This window comes from Musca autumnalis, unplaced genomic scaffold (assembly GCF_047663935.1).
Source record: "Musca autumnalis isolate F117 unplaced genomic scaffold, ASM4766393v1 scaffold_1, whole genome shotgun sequence".
NCBI classification, from domain to species: domain Eukaryota; kingdom Metazoa; phylum Arthropoda; class Insecta; order Diptera; family Muscidae; genus Musca; species Musca autumnalis.
In genome coordinates, this window is record NW_027411644.1 from 283,231,731 (window position 1) to 283,246,645 (window position 14,915).

The 14,915-nt window shown below is 37.5% G+C and overlaps 1 protein-coding gene across 1 annotated transcript in view; it reads right to left on the reverse strand.

Moving 5' to 3' along the window:
• Window positions 1-14,915, reverse strand: part of SKIP (Shal K[+] channel interacting protein) — a 427,069-nt gene that overhangs the window by 28,616 nt on the left and 383,538 nt on the right. The gene's annotated exons all lie outside the window — the stretch shown is intronic.

Below are 14,915 nucleotides of genomic sequence, written 5' to 3' on the forward strand. Positions count from 1 at the left end.
TTCTATCAACGCAAGAAAACTTTTCGAAGCCTTCTATCAACAGAATACCCCTTTACGAGGTCTTTTATAAACAGAAGACTCCTTTAAAAAACCTTCTATCAACTGAAGACACCTTTAGGAAGCCTTCTATCAGCAGAATACCCCTTTACGAGGTCTTCTATCAACAGAAGGCCCTATTGCGAAGCCTTCTATCAACAGAAGAGCTATTCCCAAGGTCTTTTAACAACGAAACGAAACCATATATCAACTGAAGACTCCTTAATTTTATCAACATAAGACCCTTTCACGATGTCTTCTATCAACATAAGACTCCTTTACGGAGCCTTCTATCAACTGAAACAACTTTTCGAGGTTTCCTATAAACAAAAGAGGCCTAAGAGGTCAACAGAAGACCCCTTCACGAGTTCTTCTAGCAACAGAAGACCCCCTTACGATGTCTTTTATCAACAGAAGACCCCTTTACGAAACCTTCTATCAACTGAAGACCCCTTTACGAAGCCTTCTATCAGCAGAGGGCCCTTTTCGAGGTATTCTATCATTAGAAGGCCTATTGCGAGGTCTTCTATCAACAAAAGAGCTATTCCCAAGGTGTTCTATCAACAGAAGGCCCCTTTACGAAATCTTCTATCAACTGAAGACCCATTTACGAACCTTACTATCAGCAGAAGACCCCTTCTATCAACAAAGTACGCCGTAATGAGGTGTTCTATGAACAGAAGACCCTTCTAGGAGCTCTTCCCGAGGTCTTCTATCAACAGAAGACATAAGACCCCTCTTTACGGAGCCTTCTATAACTGAACACAAATTTACGAAGCTTTCTATAAACAGAAGACACCTTTACGAGGTCTTCTATCAACATAAGACCCCTTCACGAGGTCTTCTATCAACATAAGACCTATTCCTGAGGTCTCCTATCAACAGAAGACCCCTTCACGAAACCTTCTATCAAATGAAGACCTCTTTAGAAAACCTTCTATCAACTAAAGATCCCTTTACAAAGCCTTCTATCAACAAAATACTCCGTAATGAGGTGTTCTATTAACAGAAGACCCCTTTTGGGATGTCTTTTATCAACAGAAGATCCATTCACGAGGTCTTCTATCAACAGAAGACCCTCTCCGAAGAAAAACTCTTTACGAGGTATTCCATCAACAAAAGACCCTGTAAGGAGGTGTTCTATCAACAGAAAACCCCTTTAGGATGTCTACTATCAACATAAACCCCCTTTACGAGGTCTTCTTTCAACAGAAAAGCAGATGGGGTGGTCCGATGTGGCACATCGTCGAACTTGGTCTAATTTTAGGCAAACTATTACATTGTAATATTACGGACTGAAACGGATTTCGTCCAAACATGCTAGCTACTTATAAAAAGATATTAATTATAGGCAATACTTTATAGAAAACCCATTTCAGGAGCTCTCATTTCTAAAGAAAGGGAGAACACTAAAGGAGAACACTTCAAAGGGTCATTTTTCTCTATACAATGAAGACCCCTTAGGAAGTGTCCTATCTAAAGATGATATTTTTAGGATGTCCTTCATCAAAAGAAGATCCCTTATGAGGAAATCTCCTATCTAAAGAATACGTCTTAAAGAGGTGTTTTGTGTAAAGTAGAGAAAAATGATCCCATTTTCAATTTAAGAGGTCTTCTATCTACCCTATTTAAAGATCGCAGTATACCTGGTATCTTTAACGGACAACATATTCTACACCATCTCTAAAACACTACAAGGCTTGACAACATTTTTTTCTGTAAGAAATTCTTCCCATTCCCCTTTTCTCTCCTTCCCCTTTCATCTAAACCCTAGACAAATCATAAAAAAGGATAATAATTCATTCAAATATCACACCCGCCTCCTTCATATTCCCGTATTTCTTTCAATCACTGTAATCCTCTAATGAATTGTTTGGCTTCAATAAATATTGATATAATAATTTTTTTCTCTTTGAGCAAAAACTTCTTCCGGATAACCCAAAAGTGACCACTTAAGTAGCATAACAATGACAGTCATTTGACTTTTAAATTGCTGTCAGGTTAGCAAATAAAATAAATGTCAAATAGACACACACACACAGATGTAGACAAACAGAGAAACGAAGCCAGCAACAACAATGGTCACAAACAAAGCGATGAAGACAACGACATCTATGACCCCGAGACGACTTGACCCTTCCATAATAAAACAACAACAATAAAAAAGAAGGAAGTGATATCAAAAACAGCAGCAAGTTCTACATCCTCTGCATTTATCCCAAGGGGTGGGTGGGGGTTGAAGTTCTAGTTATCACAGAACAAAAGCCTTTAAGAAACAACAAAAATTCTAGATTGTTTTTGTTGTCCATAATACATCATGTCATCTACACTCAACTCCTTCTCATTTGACTTTATCTAATAACTCAAGCCAGGCAGTTATGCCATGTCAAAAAAAAAAAAAAGAAAATCGTCTTCCCTGCCCACCTCCCAAAAAACAATCCCAACAAAGCCAATCTTAACATTTGACCAAGTGTCAGGTCAATCAAAGAATTGAAGTGAAACCCAAAGGGTGAGGAGGGGGTGTAGGAAAATGAATTAAAAATCCTAACGAGAAAAAGGTTAAGGTGATATCAAAGGATTAAGCTCAACATTCCAATAATCCATATAAATTACCTTCGCATGAGAGTTCTGTAAGTTTTATGGACGAGAAGAAGAATTTGCCAAACCCACAAAATGTTGTTGTTCTAACAAACAAACGAAACGAATAGCAACGAAAAATGTTTGTATTATTGTATTGTTGTTCTTATCTTTGGTGAAACATTCCCTCGGATACAAACATTTTCCCTCTCATTCGGGGGAGTTCAATTTGCCATGAACAACAGTAAACAGCACCACCAGCACCAGCTAACTATGAACATTTAAAGGTGAAAGCATCTGAATTACTAGTTATAGTCCTGTATACATCATCAACGACAACAACAATAACAAATACTCAACGAGTCCTCATATAACCTTAACTGGAGCACTTAAAACAGCAAAACAACAATAACAGGAATAGCAATAATAATCCAAAGCATTCCAAGTCATCAATTTTGGATTGTAAACACGCATACAATCGCATAATCACCCAAGGATACGCACGCACGCATTCAAACACACACACACCTATCGAACTCATTCTAGTTTTCCATTTTACTTTTTTTCCTTCATTTTCTTATACATCCTACGAATAGTGGATTGTGAAGGATAAATACTATTCTCATTCAGGATAACACACAAGTAATAGAGTAATACTTTTTCCGAAGCATTTACATCAGTATCCCACACCCATTTTCCTCTTAGATTAGTGATTAGTAAGCTGGAGTGAAGGGTATATTTCTGCGTACAGTGGGTAATAAAAGATAAGAAAGGGTAAAGAAAAGTTTTCTTCTATAAAACGGAATTTCAAATGGAGGAGAATACAAAAAGCGAATAGAAAGTTATCATCCAACATCGCATTAGTGGGGAGTCCTATAAAAATCCTTTCAACTATGAAATGTCGACGATTTTTTATTTCTGCAGAAATAGGTTTCAGGAGCTATTATATCTAAAAGAAGACTTTTTAGGAGGTCATTTATCTTAAGAAAACCCCTTCGAGCTGTTGTCTATCTAAAGAAGACTCCATTCAGATGCCTTCAATCAAAGGAATATCCCTTTACGACGACTCTATCAAAAGAAGACCTCTTTTAAAGGTATTTCAATTAAAGGAGACCCTTCTATCTACAGAAATCCCTCTAATCTTCACAGAAGACCAATTGAGTAGTTCTACTCTCTGAAGAAGACCCTTTTAGGAGGTCTTCAATCAACAGAAGACTTCTATAGAACATATTCTACCAACAAAATACCAATGCAGGAGGTATTCTATCCACAGAAGATCCCATTAAGAGGTTGGGAGGATTTCTGTCAAAAAATGACTCCACTAGTTCTCCATACATGTACACAATACCCTAGTAGGATGACTTACATCGACAGAACACCTCTTCTATCCAAATCCTATCCAAAGTCTTCTATCAAGACAAGACCCTTTTAGGAGGTCTTCTATCAAGAGAAGCCCCCATTTTGAGGTTTTCTGTCAACAGATGAACCCTTTACGGAATCTTCTGTCTACACAAGGACCCCTTTATGAGGTATTCTATCAAGTGAAACCCCACTTTGGGAAGTCTTCTATCAACAGAAGCCCCCATTTCCATGTTTTCTATCAACAGAAGAACCTCTTAAGGAATCTTCTGTCAACACAATGACCCTTCACGATCACTTCTGTCAACAGAAGACCTCGTCGCGAGGTCTTCTATCAACCTATCAAGCAAATACTGTTTTACGAAGTCTTCTATCAAAAGAAGACCCCATCAAGAGGTCTTCTATAAACAGAATACCCCTTCACGAGGTCTTATATCAACAGTATACCCCCTCACGAGGCCTTCTGTCAACAGAAGACTCCATCATGATGTCTTCTGTCTGTCTATCCCAACAGATGACCTCACTACCAGGTCTTCAATCAACAGAAGGCTGCTTCCCGATATCTTCTATCAACAGAAAATCCCTCTACACGAGGTCTTCTACCAACGCAAGACCCCTTTAAGAGAACTTTTATCAACAAAAAAATCCCTTAACGGGGTCTTATATCAAGAGTATACCCCTTTAGGAGGTCTTGGATGTATAGAAGGCCCCTTTCAACAGAGACCCCATCCATCAGAAGTTCCCTTTTCGAGGTCTTCCATCAACAGATGACCCCTTCACGAGGTTTTCCATCAACAGATTGCCCTTTTACGATGCCCTCTATCAACAGAAGGCCCATTTGCGAGGTCTTTTATCAACATAAGAAGCCAGTGTGAGGTCTTCTGTCAACAAAAGAACCCTCTGTCAAAAGAAGATCCCTTTACGAGGTCTTCTTTCAAGAGAAGACCCCTTTACCAGGACTTCTATCAACAAAAGAACCCTTTGCGAGGACTTCTATCAACAAAAGACCGCTTTACGAGGTCTTTTAAAAACAGAAGACCCCTTCACAAGGTTTCATATCAACAGAAGATCTTTTGTCAACAGAAGCCCCCTTTAAGGCGTCTTTTATCAACAGAAGGCCCCTTTGCGAGGTCTTTTATCAACGTAATGTGAGGTGCCTTATCAATAAAAGACACCTTCACGAAGCCTATCTATCAACTGAATACCACTTCACGAAGTCTTCTACCAACATAAGACCCCTTTACGAGGTCTTCTATCACAAGAAGACCCCTTCACGAAGTCTTCTATCAACAAAACAGCTCTTTGCGAGGTCTAGTATCAGCAGGAGACCCTTTTACGAGGCATTTTATCAACAGAAGACCCCTTTACGATGTCTTTTATCAACACTAGGCCCTATTTCGAGGTCTTCCATCAACAGAAGACCTTTAAACATAAGTTCCCTTTACGAGGTATTCTATCAACAGAATACCCCTTTACGAGGTCTTTTATCAACAGAAGACCCCTTTACGAGGTCTTCTATCAACAGAAGATTCCTTTACGAGGTCTTCTATCAACAGAAAAATTCTCCATAAGGTCTTCTATCTACTTCAGACCCCCTTTAGGAAGTTTTCTATCAACTGAAGACCTTTTTCGGGAGGTCTTCTATCAACAAATGGTCCTTTACGAGGTCGTTATTCAAAAGCAGACCCCTTTACGGGGTGGTGCTCTTCATTATAGAAAATAAGTAGGTCTCCTATCCAAAGAAGTTCTCTTTAGTAGGTCTTCCATCCAAAGAAACCCCATTAACGAGGTCTTCTACAAACAGAAGACTCCTTTAGGAGGTTTTCTATAAACAGAACACCACTTAAAGAGGTCTTCTATCCAAGGAATATATGGTCTTCCATCAAATGAAGGCCCTTTTAGGATGCCTTCTATCATATACTTCCCTTTGGAAGTATTTTACGAATATTAAAACCTTCCAGAGAAGAAGACCTACTAATGTCTTCTTTTAACAGAATACTCCTTTAGGAAGTCTTCTAGCGAAGAAAGATTTCTTCGGGAGGGTTTTCGACAAAAGAAGATCCCCTTTATAAGGTCTTCTATGTAAGGAAAAATAATTTGGAAATTGTTTTGGGATTGTTCTATAAACGGAAGATCTCTTTATAAGGTCTTCGATCAGTAGAAGCCCCCTTAAGATAGTTTTCTATCCAAGGAAGATCTCTTCAGGTGGTCTTCTATTTAAAGAATACTAGTTAGGAGATTTTTTATCTAAAGAGGGTGGTGCCTTCGGTGGGTCTTCTATTTAAAGAAGACCACTTTAGTTGTTACTCTGTTTAAAGAAGCTCACCTCACAATATATTTTATCAATAGAAGAACCCTTGAGGAGGTATTCTTGTATATGAGTTATACTTGTATATATAGAAGTCTCTATGAAGAGGTCTGATACATACAGAAACCCCTCATTAGTAGATCCTCTATCAACAAAAGACCCCATTCGAAGGTATCCCATCAATAGAAGTCCTTTTAGAAGGTATTCTTCTATCAACAGAAGGTCCCTGAAAGAGGTCTTCTATTCAAAGAAGACCCTTTAAGTAGGTATTCTGTTCACAGAATATCCCTTTAGGAAGACTTCTATCTAAAGAAGATTCCTTTGGGAGGCCTCCTATCTAGAGAACACCCCTTATATCTACAGGTGGAGCTTTGAAAACCTTCTAAATGGTCTATTATTTATAAGTGATCCTTCCAGAAGGTTTTCTATTATATGCAGCTCTTAAATAGCTCTTCTGAAGACCCTTAAGCAGGTCGTCTACTATAAAAAAAAACATTTAGTAGGGTTTCTATGTGTATAAGGGCTCTTAAGGAGAGGACGGCCGCCTTCGTCCTCTATTCTCATGTGATTATATAGATTCTGGCGAAGTATATCCCGACTGCAGAACATGACCTTGCTTAACGGCCTCGATCAAAATGACATCTTAAAGTTCACCAAACGAGTCAAAATCAGATGGAACAATACAATTTACAATGAATGCCCAAACTTACTGGAATATTGTCTATCAAGAAACTTTCAAATATATTCCTTACAGTGACAACTGCAGCTAAGAACCCGGTTAAGAGTATTAGGCGGTTGAACACATTATTTGTCTCTGTCCTACATTGATGCAACAAACATTTTAAGCTCCAAGTAGTCTCAACTGTGAGAGTAGTTGTGGTAGAGGGTAAAAAAACACATCAATATGCAAGATTTAATCTTCATATAACCAATTCGAGTCTGGCTTTTATAAGCCGACATACAATAACTAAACTCAAATGAGAACTGTGTAAACATTAGTAAATGAAATGAAAATCTACCAATACCGACACACATAAAGCCAAACATGTGGCGTGAAAGCATACAAATACACATTGGGGAAAAACAACAACAAATTTACCACAATATAACAATAAAAATTGTATCAATATTTAACGCAATCAACCACATGTAGAAGAATGGATGGTTGTGGCCAACATGTAGTTGGGTGGCTATGTATGTAGGTATGAACCCATTACTGATAGGAATATCACTATACACTTGTGTGGGTAAGGTGAATGGACTCACTTTATTTGTGTTTTGGCTTAGATCAAATTGTATTGTATACAAACAGTTCCAATATATACTTGGAATGGATACATGTACATATCTTTGAGTGTTTATATTTACCCGTTATTGTGTGTACATATGTATGTATATCTATCTGTTGTCATGCCGTAAGATGTTCAGACATTGATAACTTTTTACAGTCAAAGTTTTATGTGGATTGTTGTTTGGTAACCATGTATTTGATTGTTTCCATTTTTTGATATTTCAGCACGTACGCAATTTACAAACATACACGCAGCAGTAGGAAAACACAAACGCACTCACTCACAGACACACACACTCTTACACACATCTGTCCATCAGTTAGTAGTGAATAGCAATATAACATCATTTAAAACTTAGACGCACGTACACATTCAGGAAAGTGAATGAATGGAATGAAATGAAATGATGACTGAATGGTCGTCATATGAACACACAGGCACACACTTCCATATGAAGACGAAAGAACACCTATGTATATGAAAGGATATGAAGTTTTTCCTCTATCATCAGCCACTCCAAACATCCTGGGCACGCACACAACCCATTTTCTTACTTTCATTCTTTTTCCATAGCCCCCATAGTGATATGAACACTAATAGAGAGATACAAGTGTAACAACAAGAAGAACTGGAACAATAACAATGCCACTCTAAAGGGATTGCTAAACTATATTTAGTTTCATTTTGTGCGATGCGTACAAGAGATAGGAAAAAAAGTTAGAACTTTAAAATTCACTTATGGTGTATAGACAAAGATCTGCACGTTCTTTGCTTAGAAAGAAAGCTTCGCTCACACATACCAACATATGTGTACTAATGTAGTTACAAAACGTTGAGAGAATAACAAATGCTAACATATCAACAGCAACAATAACTTTGTTAAATAAAGTTTCTCTTTTTTTATTATTTGTAGATAATGATTAATTAATTTCGCTTGGATTCAAAATACATCGTTTAGTAATAACATTACTGGTCTGACACTCCGAATTTAAATAGCGACCAGGATCCCTTTTGTGTAAGCTGTAAAGCAACCCTTACAGTGAGCATTCTCGAAGAAATGTTTAGATTCGTTTAAATGTGAAACGAAAGAATAAGAAGTGGGAAGGTCTAAAATAAGTAATTTTCAATGGTGTCTTTATATGGCGAATTTATTTTCTTATATTCAAATACCTTCGAATGCAGTTTTCCATAGCTTCAAAACAAAAGTAGAATACCACATTATATCAATCCCACGGCAACGGGTTCTTTTGTACCGGATTGACCCGGAACCATAGTGTTTTGGCCAGCGGATCCCAACCCAGCATTAAACCTATGCTTCTATGTAGGTTTAAGGGGTGACCCCCAGTTGTAAAGCCAAATTAAAGACATTTTTCTTGAATTTTCTCCAAGAAAACTATGAAACTTTTTTAGTAGATGTTTTTTTCATCTGAAAGAGCCCATCTTAATCTACTTCCTGAATTTTTCAAGTTGAAAAATACAACGGAGTTTTGTGGTAATTGGCCGTCTACCAAACCCTGTTTTTATTAAAATGTTTTGTGGTGCCAACTGTAGTCGAAAACTAATGAACCGATCGTCATATATTTTTGTATGCTTATTTAGAACATAAAGATCTAGTCCTTCATCGATCGAATTTTTAAAAAAATATTAGTCTTTACTGAAATGTTGGACCCAAAAAAAAAAATAAAATCGATCGATGAAGGACTCGTTTTTTGATCTCCTTGATAAGCTCACAAAATTATATGACAATTTGTTTATTAGTTTTTGAGCTAGAGTTGGCACTGTTTTCAGCATATCATTTCGAGAAAAACAAGTTTTAAGTTTCTATGGTGCATACAAATCACAATGAATTTTTCCCTTCCAATACTCAGTCATTTTTGTTCCGATCGATTTGAAAGTTTTACCACATATTCTATGGTACTTGTTCTTTAAAATAGGCCAATATTTTTTTTTTTTGATTTTCTGAAATGTACAAGTGGGGGTCACCCCCTATACTGCTGCTACAACAGCAACCACATTATATTTTATACGTCTGTCGTGTATTTTTAAATAGAATACCACTTTAGAAAATCTTCTGTGTATAAAATATCCCTTAGGAATTCCTCTATGTATAGAATGGCAAAGACCCTGGATAATGTCTTCTACACGTATACACAGAGGTTTATTCTGGCTGCAGTGTAATGTAAGGAAAAATTTGTTTGAAAATGATACGTCTCAAGAATCCTTTTTATAACGAAATTTATCGGACAGGGACATGAAATTATCTAGTCCTACAGGGTTACTTTTATCAATGGGCGTTCTTTTATGTAGAGTACTTTCTATCAACCGAAGAACATTTTGTTTTGCTGCTATGGGATAGGGACACTTCGAAATTAATTATTATATTGTAGTCATGATCAAACAATAAAATATCAACAAGTTCCGAGGAGTAGGATTGAATTGTACTGAAGTGTTGAACTTTTGTGGAGGAGGTAAATGAAGTCATGGCTTTGAAAGTAAAACTAATATATTTGTAATCAAAATCACAAGGACTACCTACGATGAAAATAGATAGATGACCTCCAAAAGGGGGTCGTCTTTTGTTAATAGGACAACGCGTAAAGGCGTCGACTGTTGATAGAAGACCTTGTATAGAGGTCCCCTGCTGATACAAATTCCTTATGTAGGTGGAAAATCTTCTAAAGGAGTCCACTGTTGATAGAATAGCTCGTAAAGGGGTCTTCTTTTGTTATAAGGTCTTGTGAAGGGGTCTGTTGCAGGTAGAAGACCACCTAAATGGGTCTTCTCTTGATATAAGACCTCCTAAAGTGCTATTCTGTTAATAGAAGACCACGTTAAGGGATCTTCTCTTTATGGAAGACCTCATAAAGGGGGTCTTCTTTAGGTAAAAGACTTCGTTAAGGGGTCTTCCCTAGATACAAGACCTCTCAAAGGGGTATACTGTTGATATAAGACTCCCTAAATCGGATGTTCTTAGATAGAATAACTCATTAAAGGGACTTTTGTTTATAGAAGGCTTCCTAAAGGGGTCTTCATTAGATCGAAGACCTCCTAAAATGATATTCTTTAAATATGCGACCTCTAAAGGGACCTTCTTTAGATATAATACCATCTTAAGGTGACTTCTGATGATAGAAGACCTCTGGAAGGGGTTTCCTATTGATATATGACCTCGTAAAGGGGTCTTCTTTAGATATAAGATCTTTTAAGGGGTCTTCTGTTGATAGAAGACCTTTGTTGACTGAAGACCTTCTAAAAGGATTTTCTTGTAATTGAAGACCTCGCAAGGCGGACTTGTGTTGATAGAAGACCTCCTTAAGGAATCTTCTTTAAATAGAAGACCTCGTTAAGGGGCCTTCTCTTGATACAAGACTTCATTAAGGCGTCTTCTTCTGATAGAAAACTTCCTTAAAGGGATGCTCTTTAGATAGAATACCTCCTAAAGAGGTCTTTTGTTAATAGAAGCCCTCCTAAAGGGTTCATCTTCCGATAGAAGATCTCCCATAAGGATTTTCTTTAAATATGCGACCTCCTAAAGAGATCTTCTTTAGATAGAATACCTTCTTAAGGGGACTTCTGTTAATAGAAGACCTCTTAAGGGGGTTTCCTGTTGATAGAAGACCTCCTAAAAGGCTTTTATTGTGATAGAAGACCTCGTAAAGGGGTATTCTTTAGTTATAACATCTTCTCTTCCTCAAATGGTCTTCTGTTGATAGAATACTCCCGAAATGGGACTTCTGTTTATAGAAGGCCTCAGAAATGGATCTTCTCTTTATGGAAAACCTCATAAAAGGGGCTTCTGGTCATCGGAGACCTCGTAAAGGGATCTTCTTTGGATGTAAGACCTCGTAAAAGGGGTTTCTGCCAATAGAAGGGATGTTCTTTAGAGAGAATACCTCCATAAGAGGTCTTTTCTTGACAGAAGGCCTCCTAAAGGGGTCTTCCTCAGATAGAAGACCTCCTAGAAGGATATTCTTTAAAAATGCGACCTTCTTAAGGACACTTCTGTTTATAGAAGAGCCCATAAAAGAGTTTCCTTGTGATTAAAAATTTCGTAAAGGGGTATTCTTTAGATACAAGATTTTGTAAAGGGGTCTTCTGTTGATAGAAGATCTCCTAAAGGGATCTTCTGTTGATAGAAGACCTCTTAAGTATGTCTTCTGTTAATAGAGAACCTCCTAACGGTATGTTCTGTGGACAGAATACCTCGTAAATATGTCTTCTGTTGATAAAAGGCATATTCTTCTGTTAATAGAAGACCTCGTTAATGGGCCTTCTGTTGATAGAAGCCTTCCTAAAGGGGTTTTCTGTTGATAGATCTCTCGAAAAGAGGTCTTCTGTGAGTAGAAGGCCTTATAAAGAGGTCTTGTGTTTATAAAAGAACTCCTCAAGGGATCTTCCTTGCAGAGAAGACCTTTTAAAGCGGTCTTCTCTCGTAAAGGGGTCGTTTGCTGATAGAAGATCTCCTCAAGAGATCATTTAATAATAGAAAACCTTCTACAGAGGTTCTTTAACAAAAGAAGACCTCTCGTAAATGGGTCGTTTATTGATAGAAGACCTCCTCAAGAGATCATTTAATAATACAAAAACCTCCTAAAGAGGTTATTTAATAAAAGAAGACCTCATAAAATAGTTTTCTATGGATAAAAGATCTGGTAAATGTCTCCCTAGATAAAAGATCTTCTAAAGGGATGATAGAAGACCCCGTAAATATGCCTTGTGTTGGTAGAAGAACTCGTAAATAGGTCTTCTATTGATACAAAACCTCATTAAGCGGACTTCTGTTGATAGAAAAGCTCGTAGAGGAAACTCCTTAAGATAGGGGTCTCTTCAAGAAGTCTTTTGTTGATAGAAGACCTCAAAAAGGGGTCTTCTGTTGACGGAGGACCTCCTAAAAGGGATCTCCCGTTGATAGAAGATTTCTAAAAGGGGTATTCTTAATATAGGAGTCCTCTGCTAATAGACGACCTTGTAAATAGGTCTTCTGTTGATAAAAGACTTCGTAAAGAGGTCGTTTGTTTATAAAAGGCATAGTAAAGGTCTTTAGATAGAGGGGTTTCTAAAGAGGTATTCTGTTGATAGAAGACCTCATAACTATGTCTCTGTTGATAGAAGACCTCATTGAGCGGTCTTCCTTTGATGGAAGACCTCGTGAAGGAGTCTTCTTAACATAGGGGCTCTTTAGGAGGATTATTTTTGACAAAAGGCCTCGTACAGGGGTCTTCTGTTGACAGAAGGCCTCCTAAAAGGAATCTCGTTTACGAGATCATCTGCTGATAGAAGACCTCCTAGAAGGATCTTCTTTAGATATACTACCTCATAAAGAGATCTTCTTTAGATAGAAAACCTTAAGGGAACTTTTGCTGTTAATAAAATATCTTCTAAAGGGGGTTTCTTGTGATATTAGACCTCGTAAAGGGGTCCCCTTTAGATATATGATCTTTTAAAGGGTGTTCGGTTGATAGAAGACCTCACGAAGGGGTCTTCTGCGGATAAAAGACCTCGTAAATGGCTCTTTTGTTGTTAAAAAAACTTCTTAAAGGGGTTTTGTGTTGAGGGAAGACCTCGTAAAGAGGCAGAAGACCTCCTAGAAAAGGGACAGAAGACCTCCTAAATGACGTTTTTTTAGAAAGGGGTCTTCTGTTGACAGAAGTTCTTCTAAATTGGTCTTCTTTTGATGGAAGAACTCGCAAAGAGGTGTTCTCTGATAGAAGCCCTCATAAAGAGGTCTTCTGTCGATAGAATACCTCGTAAGGGGATATTCTGTTGATAGAAAACCTTTTAAAGGGATCTCTTGGGGTTAGGAGACCTTCTAAAGAGGTCTTCTGTTGAAAAAAGAAATCGCGAAGGTGCCTTCGGCGGATAGAAGACTAAGTTAAGGGGTAGAAGTCCTCCTAAATGGATCTTCCGTTGAAAGGAGACTTCGTAAAGGCCTTTTTGAAATAGAAGATTTTCTAAAGGGGTATTCTGTTGATAGAAGACCTCCCAAAGGTATCTTCTGTTAACAGAAGACTTCCTAAGGGGGTCTTCTTTAGATAAAATACCTCCTTTGGAGGTAGTTTCTTAATAGAAGACCTCCTAAATGGAATCTTTTGATGATAAAAGAGCTCGTAAAGAAGTGTTCTGCTGATAGAAGAGGACGTGGTTAAGGAATCTTCTTTAGATAAAATACCTACTTAGGTGGTCTTTTGTTAATAGCAGATCTCTTAAATGGGTCTTCTATCTCTTAAATGGGTCCTTCTAAAGGGGTTTTTGGATGTTACTCGCTTATGGCGACTACATCGACATCATATCTCGATCAGAGTAAAATTCTTTGAAAAATCTGCAGGCCAATTTCCGTTGGCGGTGAATATCGCCGTCGAATGAACTTCGAGCTATAGCTCGCAATAGCCACTCGGGCATTTACTCGGAGACTCTGCCCAGCATTAGTTTAATTTTCTCTATGAATGGTGTCGTGCTTTGTCAAAAACCTGTCACCGTGCTCCTGAACTAACTTTAAATGAAAGGTGCTAACACCTGGGAAGTTTTTCTGCGGATTCAGAAACTACAATGATCATAGATGAGAAAAAATAAAAAAATCGTCCGAGCGATTTTTAAATAATTCGCCGTCAGAGTTCACATTTGTAGGCTTTTTTGGGTTTCAGGATTTTGCTTGAAAACGGCAAATCTTATGGGACAAGATAAAATCTTATAGCTGTAAATATTCTCTACAAAATTGGCTTTTACAATATTCTCCTAAGTGGTACCATTTTTGAGAAATATAAGTTTAAATTTTGACATTGCACTAACTTCATTGGCTGCTTATAAAATAATGTCATGACTAGCATTTTCTGTAAGCAGGCGATGGAGTTAGTGCAATCTCCCAATTTAAACTTATATATAATTTTACAGTTATACGATTTTCTCTAGTCCCATTTTGATAAGACTTGCCGCATAATCCTAAAAACCTAAAAAACCCTACAAATATGAAATTTTTCCCCGATTTATTTAAAAATCCCTGCGGCGACATTTTTTGTTTTTTTTTTCATCTATGAACATTTTAGTTTCAGAATCCGCAAAAACTTCCCAGGTGTAGGCACCTTTGAAGTCAGTTCAGGCGCACCATGCTGTTAGAAATCGGTTATAAGAAGAATGTTCTCATCTACTTTTGGAGATGATAGCATCTTACAGGACTTTTTGATATGGGAAAAGTCTCTCTTCTCATACATACATATGTATGTGTGTATATGTGTAAATATACATTAACCCCCAGTTTATGTATTTCGAAACGAAAATGTGTGCGCATGAAACACACCCAAACTTTAGTTTTGGAAATATTATTGCCTTTTCTTTTCCTACAAAACAAA